The following is a 13,742-nucleotide window of genomic DNA, read 5'->3' on the forward strand; positions in this document are numbered from 1 at the left end:
AATAGCGGCGTATGTTATGCCGCGGGCCGGCTCGTTGAAAATATTTGCTTAAAAACACTAAACCCCCCCCCCCCCCCCCCCCCCACGTGTAAGCAGCCTCCTCTTAGTTACCTCCTCTAAGTTTAAAATCGTTTCAAACTAAATTATCTGCCCCTAATAGCCGTCACCAAACACGTCTCTATGATTGTAAAATGTAAACAGAGTGAACACCGCTCACCAGATCATGTGGGGGTGGGGTGGGGGTGGTAGTGATGGTGATAGAGAGAAAGAGAGGGGACTGCAAGGAGGTGCTTGCAGCTTGTTTTCTAACTGAGCCCAGAAGAGAATTATATATATAGATAATTATATTAATGAACTCTCAGCTGTGCAATAACGGTAATATCTTTATCCTGCAGTAAACTTTGGTAAACAAACAAAGAAAATTTTTCAGCACGTCGTGTAAACGTCGTGTTAAAGTTATAATAGAAAAACCTTTACATTTATACTGAATTTTTGCTTGTATATTTTGATCCTATGAACTTCGTAACCGATATGTGAAATGTATTAAAAACACAGTTAAAAAACAATTACTCTAACATCAATCAGAAAAGTGCACAGCTTTTTGAAATCCTTCCCAAGCTCATACATGCAAGCCATGTTAGTTTCTTCATCAGCTCTCATCCCTCGGGTTAAAGCACTCTAAATCTCCCCCGAGGAAGCGTTTCTTAGATTATGTGTACCTGGTGCCCTAGATTCCAATGTCGTTACACAGTCTCCGTGTGTCAGCGTGTATGACAGGTCCTAGATTGATGACAGTCGCTTGGGTCAGCAGACGGAATGCCGTTTGTTGACTAGACATGCTAGGCGCAGTCCGGTCAATATATGCGTCTGATAGGGGATATAACCCTCGAGTAAACTTATCTGCCCCTGTCGACGTGATTTCATTTCCTTGGAGAAAGGTAGGTAAATATGCATTTTATATCTGAACTATTCGTGCCAAAATGTATTTATTATTGCTTTAGGACATTCTTAGCAATACATTATAAAACGTGCGCCCTTCTAAAAGTGTAGTTCAAACACAAAATAATCAATTTGATTAGATTAGTTTCCGTCAGTACGGTGTAGCAATGCAGTGGCGTCACTGGAGTGGGTGATGTGGCGTCAATATGGCGGGTGTGGTGGCGTCTCTTGGAGGGGGGTGACGTGGCGTTACTAAGTCCAGCGACACCCTAAGTTACTCCCCATGTACAATTTCCTCCACCCCAGCATTTCGAGTGAGTACCACAACATCTCACACCAAATATTAAAATTTTACAGCATAAAACATGCTTTCTTCAGTACACCTTGTAATTTGTCCATTTATAGTCCCGCCCCTAAAGTAAATGGTATCTTCCGGTGCTAAAAATACCCTCCTCCTGTTTCTCCCCTAGCGACTTTCCAATGTTCAAGAAAAAACAGATCGTTAATGTTATAAACTTGATATTATTATTATCTAGTTTATGTAAATGGGACGGCGTGGTCTAGCGGTAGAGAGCTAGACTATTAATCCGAGTTTCGAGTTCAAGTCCGGGTTCAGAGCAGTCCCTGAATCCATCCAGGCCTGATGGGTACCTAACATACGTTAAGGAAAAAAGGCGGCTGGGCATAGTGCTGACCACACTATCCCTTCATATGCCAAGGTCTATGAATCTGATGAACTCTAATCCATCTACCCCACGTTTCTTGGGCACGAACGGGATTAAGAAGAGAAGAGAGTTCTTGTATAATTTATAACAAACACCAGTACATTTTATGCACAAAAATGGTCTAGAAATTTAATATTTTTTTAAATAAAGAAATCTGAATTGATTTTTACTTTCGTTTCCAGATGAGGTTGTACATCCTGTTCGTGCTGTCCTGTCTACTTCCGGTCGCGGCTCCAGGAAAAAGTATGTTTAAAGAATGCTTCTACTGCTTCCCCTACACGCCCTGGTACATCTACTTCGAGCGCTGGCACAGATGTATGTGCCTGTGTGTAGCCAAAAAAAACCGCTGCAGACTTCTGCCAAAAAGGTTAGCCATGGCCCAGCTTAATCAGTTCTTTTGGAACATGCAATAAACGATTGGTTCTAGTAAACTGCAAAATAATTTGATATGATTTTAAATTTTTCATACGTATGTAATTCATTAATTATGTTGTAAATATAAAATTGCATATTGTATTTATAGATTTCTAAATACTTTTGACTAATTAACGATCTCCATATATTACAAATTTATGTTATGAACCAAGAATAAGAAAAGGATCTACTTATTAATTAATTATTTTTTTCCCTGTAATAGGGGAAGTAACTAATAATATGCCAAACGAGCAACGAAGAATTTGTTTTCAATAATTTATCGACTAGATATTGAACGTGTTAACATATAGATATATGTAATGAGTTGAATACAACAATGTTTTACTTTAACTAGTGTCCGCGTGAAAATCGTGTTACATCATGCTAGTCATGTGCTTCTATTAGACGTTTTTTCTTCGAGGGGGGAGGGGCATTGGTAAAAGTATATTCTATAGAAACTATACTTCCTTCGAAAAGGGGGGGTGGGGGCTTGGGGGGGGGGGGCGTAGATGTTCTTTGAGGTTGGGTGGCAGAGACGCCTGAAATAAATTCAGTGCTAGTCTTATCTAGAAAAATAAGTTATATAAAAATATGTTTCTACCATCTTTCCCCGGCTAAGCACCCATCATGTACAGCTGTGTTGCGCTATAAAATATCTCATCTAAACCCACAATGGAGACAGCCCTTAACTTATAAACACTACTTCTCTCCCTTTCATCTATTAAAAAATCATTAGTTAGTGATAATCTTCTAAATTAAATCTAACAACAGTTAATGTACCCAGCTGTGTAATTTTCATTAGGCACCACCTAGACACTGCTTTATGCCCGGCCCTACTCAGTTACTGCTTACTGACCTAGAACAAACAACGGACCAGGTCGAACAACCCGGGTCTGTAATTTACCATCCGACGATGTAATCAGGTGAACGCGGTGTTTAGCTAACTGTAAAGATAATTTCATCTGATGATACGTGAATACTTTAAACAGAAACTAGACGGAAAATTTAAGGCGTGGTATTATTTGTAATAGGCTACTGATATTCTCTTCAAAACTAGTATTTTTGTGTATTATGTCTTGATGGCGCATAGACGCATTAGAGATTGTGTGATTGTTAAGCTACGTATAACAACGATCTGTGTGGTCGGTATAATAAATATACGTTGGGAGTTGACAAAAAAATCTCTATTTTTTCACATGTTAAATACCTCATATATGTGTAAGTGAAATATTGTGTTAAAATAAACAGATTCAGTATGGCTATCGAAGAGTTAGAGTTTTTGATTATTCTAGATTATCCGACTGTTATTAAAAAAATTGAAAGTAAGTCTCTAGGATTAGTGTGTGACAGTATTATTAATCAAACTGGAAATTTTCTATAAGCAATTAAAAAATCAAGTAAATGAGCAACTACAAGACCACAATAAAGTGTCAAAAAGCACCATATTTCAAATATATTTCCAACATACCTTCTGTCTAGACATTCATTATCTAACGTTATGTAGGCAAACGCCATTCAAAGCAGTCCCCCGAACAGAGAAAAAAACTGTTTGACTTGACTTAAGAAAAAAATATATTACTTGACTACAGAAAAAAAAATCCCTTTGTCCCAAAACTCAGACATGTCCAGTGAAGATAATAAAATAACTAGCCAGTGACGTCACAGCCGAGTCGAGCGGAAACGTGTAATGAGGTCCCTGTAACAAACTCACTTTTCTGCCTAATTAGCATTTTAATGAACAGGTAGGTTTTAAAATTGTTCTGATTTCTGGAAGCGCGTAGGTAGAAGGCAATGAACTTCCATTTTTCTTTCAATGTGTGAGCATAAGGGTTTTTTTTTATACTGAAAACTTCAAAAGTTCTTTTTTTAAAGTCGAAATATATTATCATGAAGAGTTTTATGACTTCCAGCATTTGACGTGATTTGCGTTAAGCTCATATATCGCCACATTCCTACTGAGACAAGTGTAGACGTGTGTTAAAAATATATCAAGATACTTCAAAGAAGACCTGTAATAACCAAGTTATGCTATGGTAACAAAAATCTGAGAAACATAAATATACTGTCAGGTAATATTTAAAACAAATCAACAGGGTTTGAAAGTGATATACAGTTACAAGATATTTTTTCACTAGATGGAATTTTGTTGGTAATTATTCCGTCAAGGAACTGAATGAAATACAACACATTTTGCTGTAAATAATATTTAGTTGCATTATGAGACGACGGCTTGATGTGCTAACGGGACTGGGGCGCCTATGTGTTATAAAATTAATGATGTACACGGGTTTAGCGACCTGACCTCACATAATTGCACAGATTAGCAGCACTGGTAGACCGTGTGAAAAAACTGACTTGAAAGTAAATATGTGCACAGAATGGAACTTGAATCAATTGTTTCGAAAATAAACAATTTTTTTAAACAGTTTAGTCTTGATTTGTGTGTAGGTTTATCTTAAAAAATTTCTAACCAACTCTTTGTAACAGTCTAGTAGTGTTTCTGCATAGGCTGCTGATTGTTACATTGTTGATTATCGTTCTTGACTGCTCTATGTTACATCATAACGATGCTTTAGTCTGCTGTCTGTTTCATAGTTCGATCCAAAATATCTTTCTAGACTGCTGTCTGTTACATAAGTAGATCCAAAATATCTTTCTAGACTCCTGTCTTTAACATAGACCGATCCAAAATATGTTTCTGTACTACACTCTGTTACTAAGACCGATCCAAGATATATAATGCTAGATTGCTGTCTGTTAATCTTACCCCTGTTTTCAAACTCCGCAGTGTAGTGACACATCCTAACGATCCAGTGTGCTAATTAAAGAACGCTGGGCATTTAGCGACACTCAACTCCTGATGTTTACACAAGGGACTTGAAATACCAACAGTTAATTACGATATGACACTTTTCAACCTGAAATATCAACAGTTAATTATGAAGTGACACTTTTCAATCGCCTACCAGCGCTATCGTCGTTGATGCGTGGCAGCCTTTCATACATCGCGCGCCTGTTCCTTTAGATAATGGCAGCAATCAATGCAGAACTAGCATAGTATGGTAGGATGCTAAAACTGGGCTAAAGTATGATACAGTATTGATGTATTTAGATCTTATGGTGTTGGTGAAGTGGATGTGGTTAACATTGCTGTTGTATGTACAGCAAAATGTGTACTGTTATTCATAAGTACACACGTTTTAAACTGATATTTGGTGAAACTGAATTTAAATTTACTATTTAGGAAATAACTAGTAGATATATGGAACTCATGTTAACTTTTCTGCAGCTTCTTGGCGCTCCATTTCATTGGGAGTTCTTTGAACGGTATATCAGATGCGTAGCGACCCTTCTCGGCGCACGGGGACAAACTTTCGATTTGCACCCCCCCCCCCCCCTCAAACCCTCAAACTTTCGATTTGCAACCCCCTCATACTTTTGAGGTCGGCGCCCGCGGACATATGAGCCCCCCCCCCACTCGCTACGCCTCTGCGGTATGTTCTATACATAATGTAAGATCTAAGTTCGATTCTCATCAATGAGCGCCCAGGTTTTATTTTTAGTCATACTAGCACATAGCTTTTTACACCAAAATAAATTTTTCATTTTCCTTTTTAGTATTTTATATCATTTGTGGTTTTTTTTTTTTTTTTTTTTTTTTTTTTTTTTTTTTTTTTTTTTTTTTTTTTTTTTTTTTTTTGGTGATTTGTGAAAATCAGAAAAGCCTTTTTTCCTTTTTTAACTATGGTCCTGTTGAATTTTTCAGATTTTGTTGTACCTGTTTTACAAAGTAAACGTTTAATTTTTCAGATTTTGTTGTACCTGTTTTACAAAGTAAACGTTTAATTTTTTAGATATTGTTGTACGTGATTTACAAAGTAAACGTTTAATTTTTCAGATATTGTTGTACCCGTTTTACAAAGTAAACGTTTAATTTTTTAGATATTGTTGTACCTGTTTTACAAAGTAAACGTTTAATTTTTTAGATATTGTTGTACCTGATTTACAAAGTAAACGTTTAATTTTTCAGATATTGTTGTACCTGTTTCACAAAGTAAATATCTGATTTCTCAATTATTTATGTACCCGTTTTACAAGGTAAACGCACTAAGGTTTCGTGGAGAAATGTATATGAAATGTACTTCTTGTTTTCAGCTATAAGTCTATCCTTTGAACGAAAAAAAACAACTTTTTTCCACTTCTGTTGTGATGTCACAATACTCATTAGTCACGGCAATTGTTAATTGCAAAAACAGAAAATAATCAAATTTAAAAAAAAAATAAAAACTGCATCACCTTTATGTTTCAAACTCAACTCCTAGCTGACTTCCTTGAACTAATTTCAATACAGTTTAAAAAATAATCCCAGGGCACTTTGATTTTAGTCTTGTAACAATACGCCAGACTTTGATGGTGATTTATAGGGTATTAAATGACCCTTTGAAAGGTCAAGCGGATGGGAGAGCGAAAGTTAAACAAAGTTCAATGAATTCTGATTTCTTCCTGCCGAGTTGAATGTTTTTATAATCGCCCCAATGGCCAGGTCCCAGCTTGCACGCTACAATTAAAAAGTAAATATTTAGTCCAATTTATTTCTTTTAATGACGGCTGATGAAGGGTTAATGACGTTTTAATTAGATGTCTGAGATGTGATTGATGGTATACTATACGTCGGTGAAGCTTGAATCTAATTACTGTTACAAAAGCTATTTTAAGCTTGGGTGGTGTTAGTTTTTCATGATAACCTAACGTTTTATAAATTACTTTGAGATTTGAAATTTAACAATTATAAGTAAGCTAAAAAAAACAAAAACATTAAAACTTAAACTTGCTAATCGGTGAAATAAAGCTTAACGTAAGTCCAATGTTAATATAGAAGTCGATGCAATTGAAAGTATACATCCTATGTTTGTACAACAGTACAGATTCTACATTAAAAAAAAATCAGTTCTTTCGTCCCATTAAGATCAAATGACCGCTTCGTGCTTAGCTCTTCGACTTGCCTTTAATGACCCTTTGACCTGAGCTCCGGTGACCTTTTAACCTATTCTGGTGACCCATGACCTCAGCTCTAGTAAATCCACTGATGTTTGAGCATCAGTTCATTAATTCAAATGACTAAAGCGAAGCAAACATTGACATACCAGGACCAGTTTAGGATAGTTCGCGGGGAACGGTAACTGTAAGATCAGCACACACATGATGGTATCAATGTTTCTTTCAGACATTTATCTCCGGGGGGGGAGCATTAGAAACTTTTGGGTGGGGGGGGGCGGACTTTAACTTCCTCGGTACGGACAATGTTCAAAACTTTTTTTTCTATATACATTGTGTTTTTTTTATATCGTTTGAAGGCAGTAGCGTAGCGAGGGGGGGGGGGGCATATGTCCCCGGGCGCCGACCTTAGGGGGCGCCAAAATGGGTTGGAAAAATAAATTGAAAGGCTGAGGGGGGTGCAAATCGAAATCTTGAGGGGGGGGGGGGGGTGCAAATCGAAAGTTTGAGGGGGGGGGGTGCAAATCGAAATCTTGAGGGGGAGGGGGGTTCAAATCGAAAAGTTTGTCCCCGGTCGCCGGGAAGGGTCGCTACGCCTCTGTTTGAAGGGGAGGGGGAGGTGCACATGTTTCGCAGGGGAATGCCCCCCCCTCCCGGTTCCAGAAGAGATGCCTGAAATAAAATATTTGATGTAATCTGAGGCAAAAATTTTAAACAGTCTGAACAATTTCTGAAAATATTGTCAATTTTCAAAAAATTTCGGAGTAACTAAATTGTGTTGTAAAAATATTTAGAATAAATAATTCACGATTAGCTGTTAAACGGTTTTGGATTAGCTTACAACCTAGCAGTAAGCTAGGAACGTTAAACGCTAGTAAATTAACAAGGTCCAACTATTCCTTCATGGAGATCAAGTAGTCAGATAAGGGGAAACAACTCGCTCAAGACGCTTCTCTAGCGCGTCAGACAATCTATCAGCGAACAACTTCCATTCAAATTAACCAACAGGGAGCTGTCAGGGCAAGGATTAATGGGAGATGGGGCGGAAATCACCATATCCCATTGACCAGCCACTGACAAGCGGATAACGATATTACTTTACCGCTGGACATCTTCAAAATTGATAACCGGCTATTTTGGTCCGGCCTCGCTTTCAAATTCAGGAGCCCGCTCTTTGTTGAAAGGAAGAAAGAGGGGAGTTTTGGGGGTGCTACTCTGACCAGTCTTTGAATAAATTAATTCATCAGCCACTAAGTGACACGTTTTATTCACGGTGCTAATACAGAGTGGCATAGTGTAGTACTGACATTTTATTAGTTGAGTTATTGATGGGAGGCACGAATACACGACACAACTAAATGAAAATGAAATTATTACGCTGAAGTTTCTCAAACAAAAATTAATGTAATAAGATGATTTTTTTTCTAAATTTTGTTTTTAACATAAGTTATTTTAAAATGTATTTGTATATACGAAATTTACTTAAAATAGCGCAAAATATTTTATTTAATGAAATATTCCGATGGTATTTAGTAATTACAGCTTATGTTGTTAAAAGAATGTGTATATGAAATTCAATAACGAGAGCTTAACAAAATTATATGAATGAATAAAAGGATGTACTCATTCATAAGAGAGCTTCTTCAGTTAAAAGAACATGCAGATGTAAGCAAAACAAAACCACTTTATTAACCATACATTGCTTGCTTTAACGCACATACACATACACATAATAGTGACTTCATCTACTCTTAAATCCAATGAGACACCACATAAATTTTCACTAGCTCTGCTGCTGTTACCCACCTTAGCATCATCATACTAATTATATTTCTAAACAACATTATGGTTAAGTTAGGTATACCTAAAAAAATAATTAAATGTCATTAAAAATACTGTAGTTTTTTTGTTTTTTTTTTAAATTATCACATGTCCCTATTTATATCAAATCAAACGATATCATTCACAGAACGCACTGCATAAAATCTAAACCATCAAATTTCCTATTTCCCCTTTTTGTCAAGCCTCATCACCTTTCAGCATCATTGCCCACACTAGAGTTCTGATTCTAGAACCAGAAATCCGGAGAGTTTTGATAGCCCTAACCGCGCAAAACCGCCGGAAACATCAAGAGAAATGCACCCATGCGCGCGCGTGTTCGGCTCACTGATCACGTGCTTTCATTTCGCACTCGAGTTCTCGTGTATAGTTCTCCACAATCTTCACCAAGCCGTGACGACATTGCGTGAAAGAAAGCACTGAATCGGACAGTAAATTTTACTAACAAATCCGTGTTCCAACTTATTTATACTCGTTTGATAAATTTCAGTTTAGAAAAAAGTTGAGAAAAATTGTCTTTACCTAAAACAGATAACGAAGTCGTAAATTATGTTGCAGCTCTCGAGGGTACATCCTTTACAAAACAGAAAGAGTAATCGAGGTGGCGAACATAATCGATTTCGTTTGACTCGGATATCGAGTTGTTTTATTTCCGAATCCTGCCTTCACTGACGTGTTTAATTAACTTTCTCCTTGAATAATCACGCTTTAAGAAACCTTGCTTATGTCGCATTTTCTCGAGATGTGGACGAGAATTTGCTATGGTATCACTTCCTGAATCAAGTACATACTAACAAGGTATCGATTTTATGTCGCTGTTCAGCCGATACCATTACTTTGATCACGCCATTTGTTTTTTTGGCCCCCAAAAACCCATTTTTTGACTAACACAAGGATGCAAGGACCCATATTTTACAAACATTTTGAAGTATTTTACTAACACTATAGAGGGTTTTTTTTACTGACATTAAGAAGGTTTTTTTTTTACAAACATTATGAAGTTTTTTTTTACAAATCTTATAATATTTTTTCCTAATATTATAAAGTACAGTACCCATATTTTACTTGCATTATGAAGTATAGGACCCATTTTTAAACCATTTTTTAAAATATTACTAGCATTATGAAGTTTTGTACTAACGTTATAAAGTTTTTTCAAACATGATGCTTTTACTAACATTATGAAGTACAAAAACATTTTTTTTTCTAATATTATGAAATTTTTACTAACAAAATGAAGTTTTATACAAACATTATGAAGTTTTTACTAACATAATTTTTTTTTTACTAAAATTATGAAGTTTTTAAACTAAAATTTTGAAGTTTTTACTAACATTATGAAGTTTTTAAACCAACATTAAGAAGTACTGTCCTATTTTTTACAAGCATTATGAAGTATAAGACCCTTATTATAGTAAGTTTATGAAGTACTTCCCATATAATTCTGTAACATACATCAAGTACAGGAGCAATTGTTGTAGTACCTTAACATAGCACATGCCATATAGTTTACTAACATTATAAAGTGCATTACCCATCCCTAACTAACATAATGAATTGCAGGAAGAATTAATAAAATTAATCCTGACACTCATTAAAGATTTTACCGTTGCTTAATTCCCCGGGCTAAGTTTTTTAAAAGACACTTTGAATCACAACAGGATGCGAATTTTGTTAAAAAAAAACATTTTCCCGAATAACAATGAATTATAATTTTTGTAACAATAGCCTTAAAACGTCTATGTTTTTTTACCAGAAAAGAAAAATTAAGAAAATTAATTAAGCTAAATATTTTTTTCTCAATATAAAATTCTAAATTAATGCTATTTAGTTAATATTTGCATTGTAAATTAAATGCAACTACTGGTAGCCTAGTGATACTGTACATAGATTTAGTAACCTACAATATGTTCTTGGTCTTCAATCGTTTACGTTTGACGTAAGGTTCAGTGGGTCAGTACACCACGACAACGACTCAATGATAAATTTGAGAACACACTTTTAGATTTTTCGTTCCTGTAAATCGTACACAATTATAACATATGTTACAGCATAACAAATTAAATAACATGTTATGATTCTTGTTATACTAGAACCATCCACATTAAAAATAAAATACTTAAAAAAAACTTTTTAAAAAACCACGTTTTTCTTGTGGACTAAAAAGTAGAAAATAACTATTTACATACATTTGATGACAAAAAACGTGGGTACGTTCACCATCAAATTTCCCGACCCATCTGCCCGACCCACGTTTTTTGTCATCAAATGTATGTAAATAGTTATTTTCTACTTTTTAGTCCACAAGAAAAACGTGGTTTTTTAAAAAGTTTTTTTTAAGTATTTTATTTTCTCCTTTTTAGTCCGTTGCTACACATGAAAAACGTGGTTTTTAAAAAAGTTTTTTATATAGTTTATTTTCTACTTTATCTAATGACTTGATTAAGTATGAATTGACTAAGTGTTTATAAATACACGGACTAAAAAAATCTTGAGCGACCAGGATTCGAACCTGGGTTGTTGCGGCCACAACGCGAAGTACTAACCACTATACGATCACGGCCAGCGCGCTCACATCGATTGGGGCCGAAGTAACTGTGTCAATAAGCCTCCAGTCTTGTCGGTATCTTTAGAAATCATGTCCTCAATTTTATGGTCCTTAGGGCGTAATTAAATTAAGCTAATTACGGTCTCTAATTGCTAGTTTTTATGATTGCATCTGAAATTGTTAGGCGAAAGTAGCCTGCATGCCAAATTTCAGAACTATAGAACAATCAGAAGTGGGCTAATTTTCGATGTCAATTTTAACAACAAACACACAAACGCGAAGCTGAGTTAATAATAAAATACTTAAAAAAAACTTTTAAAAAAACCACGTTTTTCTTGTGGACTAAAAAGTAGAAAATAACTATTTACATACATTTGATGACAAAAAACGTGGGTACGTTCACCATCAAATTTCCCGACCCATTTGCCCGACCCACGTTTTTTGTCATCAAATGTATGTAAATAGTTATTTTCTACTTTTTAGTCCACAAGAAAAACGTGGTTTTTTTAAAAGTTTTTTTTAAGTATTTTATTTTCTCCTTTTTAGTCCGTTGCTACACATGAAAAACGTGGTTTTTAAAAAAGTTTTTTATATAGTTTATTTTCTACTTTATCTAATGACTTGATTAAGTATGAATTGACTAAGTGTTTATAAATACACGGACTAAAAAAATCTTGAGCGACCAGGATTCGAACCTGGGTTGTCGCGGCCACAACGCGAAGTACTAACCACTATACGATCACGGCCAGCGCGCTCACATCGATTGGGGCCGAAGTAACTGTGTCAACAAGCCTCCAGTCTTGTCGGTATCTTTAGAAATCATGTCCTCAATTTTATGGTCCTTTGGGCGTAATTAAATTAAGCTAATTACGGTCTCTAATTGCTAGTTTTTATGATTGCATCTGAAATTGTTAGGCGAAAGTAACCTGCATGCCAAATTTCAGATCTATAGAGCAATCAGAAGTGGGCTAATTTTCGATGTCAATTTTAACAACAAACACACGCGAAGCTGAGTTAATAAAAACGTGTTAAAAACGTGTTAAAAAAAAGTAAAGTTCTATGTTCGAAGCTGACGATCCCTGGGGCAATTGAAGTAGAGTTCATCTGTTTCTGTGACCACGATATATAAAGGGGTAGAGTGGTCAGTTTCCTTGACTTTCCCTAACGTGTGTCAGGTATAGTCTATCTATCTACCCGCTTGGACACGCCATTCCACACCGACACTGTGTCACTATTTCGAAACGCTATTTGAACCATCTGAAAAACACAAAGAAGACAACTATAACCAAAACAAATCCAATTTCTCATATCATAGCTCAACCGATGATTATGTTTCACTTTAAGTAATAAGTTTGATTTGGTCAAAAATATTGTAAACTAATTTTATTTTTAAAATTGGTTTTGGGATCAGATAGAAAAAGAAAATATCTCTTAAAAAATAACAAAAAAGATTTTGCTATGGCCGTCTGGGGATAGTGTTCATGAATAGACGTAATCATTCAGTAAATGGGAAGTCTTTGTGTGGGAGCCTATCATTCAGTCTGTTGGGATTATTTGTGTACGACAAAAGATTTCATTCAAAAGTCTCTATTGCGTTTTGTAAACCACCGATTCAATACGTTCTTTAATTCTTTTTTTTTTATTTTGGCTAACAAAATATGTAGACGAGACTTCAATGGAATATTCAAAGCAGAATTGATTTAAATCAAACTTATTATTTTTTGTTGTTATCACTGGAAGGATAAAGATTTTCTAGAGCTTAACTTATTTATTATGGGGATGGCGTAGCCTAGCGGTAGAGCGCTAGACTGCTAACCCGAAAGTCTCGAGTTAGAAACCGGGTTCAAATCAGTAACGTTCTTGAGTCCACCCAGCTCTCATGGGTACCTAACTCACATTAGGGAAAGGCGGCTGGACATGGTGCTGATTACACTATCCTTTCATATGCCGAGGTTAAAGTAACAGGGAACTCTACTTCACCTACCCCATGGGCCGTTAAGTTCGAAAAAAGAACTTCACTTTTTAAGTATAAACTTACTTCAGCTAAAACATTGTCTCCTCGATTATAAACACAGCTAAAGCTGGTCATTGCATAATAAAATGATGAACAGTTTAAAGCAATACCCCATGTTGAAAAAAAAGTGTGATGTAACTGGGAAAAAAAGCAGAAATCAGAATAATTTTCTTTATGAAGGCATTAAAATCTAATGTTATGTTTGACACTAAAACCCAATGGTATATGTTTGACATTAAAATCCAATGTTATGTTTGACATTAAAATC

The 13,742-nt window shown here is 35.6% G+C and overlaps 1 long non-coding RNA gene across 1 annotated transcript; it reads left to right on the forward strand.

Annotated features, from left to right (window-relative positions):
• Window positions 1–800: 800 nt before the first annotated feature.
• On the forward strand, window positions 801–2,108 carry LOC131939719 (uncharacterized). Its single transcript, XR_009386462.1, has 2 exons — window positions 801–938; window positions 1,847–2,108. It is a non-coding gene; the product is annotated as an uncharacterized LOC131939719 (long non-coding RNA).
• The last annotated feature ends 11,634 nt before the right edge of the window (window positions 2,109–13,742 follow it).

Source organism: Physella acuta, unplaced genomic scaffold (assembly GCF_028476545.2).
Source record: "Physella acuta isolate Inbredline_101_S28 unplaced genomic scaffold, ASM2847654v3 ptg000291l, whole genome shotgun sequence".
NCBI classification, from domain to species: domain Eukaryota; kingdom Metazoa; phylum Mollusca; class Gastropoda; family Physidae; genus Physella; species Physella acuta.